Here is a 5,493-nt window from a genome sequence, read left to right on the forward strand (position 1 = left end):
CCGTTTTTCTGTGTATCATTCTACGCTCGGTTGTGGCCGAGCGTAGCGCATAAGGAACGACCAGTTCCCGTCAGAATCGCCCGTCCGTTTTACGCCCTTGTCCGTAGCCACCGACTCTTCGTGGTCGGCGGTCGTCTTCTTACCGATCGCGCAAGCCCCGTTTGGGCTTGCTTCTCCAATGACCGGGATCTCGGGCTGACACGCCCGAAACCGTTGGTCCTAATGATCCGGTTCCGCGATCTGTATCTCAGCCTCGTCCTTGGCCATTCTATCTCCACAAGTCGAGAGGGCGTTTCGTTCTGCACCCTCTCCCGTGGTACCGTGGTACCGATCTTCCGCCATCACGTGGGGCAAGTCCGTCTCCTTGGTCTTGGCTTCCGGCCTCGATCTTCCCTCTTCCTCGAGCATCGCTTTGAGAGCTGCGTATGCCTCCGCAATCTTGGCCCCAACGCCGACCTTTGCCGACTCTCTTTGTCGTTCCGCCTCTTCCCGTTGTGATGGCACGTCGTCGCGTCCCTTCCTCTTAGCCTTCTCGGGTCGCTCATCATCTAGACGTTGGCACACCCTTCCGACCTTCAACCAGTCCTTCGTAAGCCCATTCGCTCCATCATCGTCTTCGAGCTCAATCCCGATGGCTTCCCGTTCCGCTCGGTCGATCGACCTGACGAACAAAAGGACTTTGTCCGCCCCCACCAAACCTTGTTCCCGCTCCGGGAGCCGAGCAAGCCGTCGCTCGAACTCTCGGAACGCCTTGGTCGCGCCCCAGTGGGTCTTTGCCGATGCTACCCACTGGTCGAAGTCGTGCCATCCCCGGCTCTTCCGCCGTTCTCCGTATGCCTTCAGGAGCGCCTCTTCGAAGGCCTCCCACGAACTATGAGCCTCACGGAGCTCCTTCATTTCCGCATGCATCCGAACAGCCACGACCCGGGAGAAGAACTCCAGCCTCAACGCATCGTCTATGCCACGCTCCTCCATTTCTGCGTTGTAGGCTTCCAAGTAAGATGGGACTTTGTCCCCGTTGAAACGGCCGACTCTTTTGACCACTCGCTCAACCGCTTGTTGCGCTGCTTCTCACCTCATCACCACTCGTGCCGACTCCAACACCACTTCGGCCACCATCTACGCAAGGTCGTCGTCTTCCGACTCCATCCTCCCTTGCCGCCTTTCACGTCGGGTTCACCAAATATGTCGCGTTGTTACGCGCGTGCGTGGAGAAAGGCGGGACCACAGCGGTCTTGGACTAGAGAGTGATGGAGCGTAGGAAGTCGTGCTTCACTGTTTCTGGGGCATCCCAGAAACACACCGGAAGCAACCGACGGGAGAGAGAGAGAGAGCGTTCTTAACACCGACTCACGCGCACGCACACACACGCACACACACGCACACACAGCCCAGCTCGACTCACGCCTTATGTACAGAAACGCAGGAGAGGGTAAGCACCCGACGCCAACAACGACATGAATATACACAGACAAACGTATATATATATATAAAGGGAAGAATACATTCCCGGCGTCGAGCCAGACTGAGGTAGGTTACAATAGTCGTCTGCTGTCAAGCCGCCGTCGGGGAGCTCTCAGCTCGTCGCGCCGAGCGGGGTCTTGCACAGGAGGCCGAACCAAAGAAAACCCTAAGCAAACACGCAGAAGGAGAAGAAGAAGAACCTAACTCTAAACCTAACGGTATACCCTCTAATGCAAAATGGGCAACCCCTACACAAAGGGCGCTCCCTTCCTTTTATAGAACAAGGAAAGGGATGTGTTACAATGTGGGACAAATCCCGACTTTCATGGGATCGTCTGTCCCGACTTGACTACTCTTCGGCGCCATAAAGGCGCCCTCGATATTCACACTAAATGTACAAGGGTGCTTACACATGCTGCACCCCGCCGATGTAGCCAATGTTTCCCGGTTTCCGCCTCTGGCCGAAATTCTTCACAACAATGGATTACCAATGACATACGTGCAACCTTGAAGACGGATAGTTTTGCTCAAGACATCTTGGCGCACATTGATACTTCTCGGGCATCCTGTTCTCAGTCTCAACAACCAGGTATTGACTACCGACAATTTGAATATCATGATGGTTTGTTATTCTTTAAAAAGCGCGTATATGTCCCCGATTGCTCCTATCGCCTTCAAATCGTCCAGCATTGTCACGACACCCATACGGCGGGACATTTCGGTAGTACTAAGACATTGGACCTAGTGCAGCGATCTTTTTGGTGGCCCCACATGCGCCGTTTTGTCGACGACTACGTTCGAACCTGTGATACTTGTTGCCGAGCAAAGATGCCACGACACCATCCATATGGCTTGTTGGAACCCTTACCGATTCCAAGTAAGCCGTGGCAATCTATTTGTCTTGATTTTATCACTGTAGATCTGCCGGTCTCGAAGGGGTTCGATGTTATCCTAACCGTCGTCGATCGATATACGAAGATGGCACATTTTGTGCCGTGTATTAAAGCCATCACTAGCGAGGAAACTGCCGCCCTTGTTATGCGTGAGGTATTTCGGCATCATGACCTCCCAGACAATATCATCAGTGACCGAGGACCGCAATTTGTCTCCAAATTTTGGCAGCATCTCTTCAAGATGCTCAAGGTCTCGTGCAACCTCTCCTCCGGCTACCATCCTCAAACCGACGGGCAGGCAGAACGAACAAATCAAACGCTGGAGCAATATCTCTAGTGTTTCCTGAGTTATCAACAAGATGATTGGGCCGAGATTCTCCACTTTGCGGAGTTTGCGTATAATAATGCTATTCACTCCTCGACTCGGTTCTCCCCATTTTTCGCTTATACCGGTTTCCATCCTCACTGGTCAGTGATCGACACCCCGGAGCTACCTACCAACCCTCGTGCTGAGGATCATTTGGAGAGGCTACGGAAGATCCAGATGGATCTCTCTACTCACCTTCGTCATGCTCAACACACACAGAAGACTTATGCGGATCGTCATTAGATTCCCTCCTCTTTTGCCATCGGAGATCGAGTATGGCTCTTACGTCGTCACATCAAGACTACTCGACCGTGCGACAAGTTGGATTATCAACGACTCGGTCCCTTCCGTATTACGGGTAAGATTAATGATGTCACATTCCGCCTTGATCTCCCTCCGCAGCTTCAGATACATCCGGTTTTCCATTGTTCTCTTCTTGAACCTTATAAAGCAAACACCATTCCCGATCGTGTGACACCACCGCCGCCCCCGTTGGAGTTGGACGCCGGCCCGGAGTATGAAGTTGCTGCCATCCTCGATTCCAAACTTGTTCGCAACAAACTTTATTACTTGGTCGATTGGCTCGGTTAAAATCTGAGCGAACGTACTTGGGAACCCGTCGAGCATGTTGCCAATGCACAGGATCTTCTTGCTGATTTCCACCGAAAGTATCCGGACAAACCCGGTCCGCAATCAACGCCGACTCGTTCCACTCGTTGTCTTTAAGGGGGAGATAGTGTCATGATATGGCAAGACTCGAACCCATGATCTTATGCTACATGGGTCGAGCTCTTACCATTAGACTATGAATTGTAATTTGTAGGATATTATTTTCATTTATGCTTTATCATAGAAAATTGATGTATATTCCAGATCTCTCTGGAACATTCTAGAAGCTCTAGGATTATTCCTAAAAACACTATAAAAGGAGGCACAAGGCATTATTTTGAACCAAATTGGTTCAACGCCAGTCTTAAGCCTCTTAGCCGCTTGTACTTATCTTTTCACATAATATATTAGCTGTTGTCATCATCTTTCTCTCTCTCTCATCCTCGTTATCTCTCTCTCTCCTCTTCTCACTTCCTCTCTCGGGAATCTTACGCAGTCCCATCCTCTTAGTACTAATAGTACTGCTCTTCTTAGTACTAATTCCATCTCTGCTTTAGTACTATTCCTGACAGCGGATACCCCCGAACTTGAGCTTGAGGGGGAGTGTTGAGAGATCAAGCTCAACTTAGTTTAGGTAGTCAACACATGTAACTTCGTAGTTACCTAGAGAGAATCTAGTTAGGAGTGTTGACCATAGCGCCTTAAATAGGACCTTGTACTTAAGTGGGATATTCTAGATCCTCCACTACTAAGTACATTTAATATAGGACTTACACACTTGTACCTATATTCTACACACACATGTGCACCGTTGTACATGAAACCTATATATACCTCATCGAAGGTATTTTTGTATTCGGATGATAATGATGATGCTTTATTAATATACACTCTATTTTTATCATCCCCCCATCTTGTGTTTCATACATGTAACTTCCTCTCTCTTCCTCTCATACTCTCACCCACTCATACACGCACATATCACCGTAACCTTCCGTTGCGTAAACGCATAACCGTGTAATCACGGAATTAGGTAATATTTAGCCCTTGCTTAGTTACCTAATCCTTAACATCAGGCAACAGAACAGTTAGATGAACTACAGTCGGAACAAATTCGGAAAGAAGGCTTACTACTATTAGAAGAAAGTCGGATACAGGCCATGACAGATTTAGAGCGAAAGTAGTGACAGATGAAAACATTTGTGGAACAACACCGTCGACAAGCAAAAAGACAGTTTGCAATCAGAAAACCAGTGTTAGTATTTCAAACAAAGATGATATCTATGCCTGGAAAGCCTCGGTTCCGATGGACAGGACCAGTTTGCATCATTAACAACAAAAATGGGATGTATCAAGTTGGTACATTATCAGGCGAGCTTTTACCGAAATGGGTAAATGGTTTCTGGCTTAAACCGAATCACGGGCCAATGCCGGAAAACCCACTTAGAGTTGAAGCTGATGCAAAGTGACGTGGCATACGTCACACCCAAAAACAATAAAAAGAAAAAAAAAACTAAACTAACTATAGATTATCTTGGCAAAAGCAACTAACTGTCAAAAGGAAATCCTGGAAAAAACTTAAAGAGACTATAAGTAAAGGGGTAGTGGAGGCATGTGTATATGTTGTCGTGTGACTCTTCTCACACTATGTAAAAAAATAATGAAATAATTATTTTTTATTAGATTAGTGGCTTAATATGAAAAGAAATAGTTGGACTTGGGCCACTTTTGTCTAGATGGACAGATGTGGCTAAGTCTCCGGATGTGACTAAGTTGCCCGAACTGGCCGGTGAAGGAACTCAAACCGGCCGGTGACAGAATCGGAAACCGGCCGGTGACAGAATCGGAAACCGGCTGGTGGCAGAACCGGAAACCGGACGGAGCCAGCAACCAGATGGATCTGGCAACCGGCAACCAACGTTGGCGACCGGACGAATCCGGCAACCGGCGACCGAACAGATCCAGTGACTGGTTGGCTACCGAGCGGATCCAGCAACCGGCGACTGGACGGATCCGGAAACGAAGCCGAAAACAGGCAACGAAGCTGAAAACCGGACGAAGCCCGCAACCGAACGGAACCATCGATCAGGTGAAACCGGCGACCGGACGAGGCTGGATGCAGAACGGATGAATGATTGGATCATGCGGCGAATTAAAGTA

The sequence above is a fragment of the Azolla caroliniana genome, unplaced genomic scaffold (assembly GCF_043228905.1).
Source record: "Azolla caroliniana isolate FFs.n. ecotype wild unplaced genomic scaffold, voAzoCaro1.0.p SCAF_16, whole genome shotgun sequence".
Taxonomy (NCBI): domain Eukaryota; kingdom Viridiplantae; phylum Streptophyta; class Polypodiopsida; order Salviniales; family Salviniaceae; genus Azolla; species Azolla caroliniana.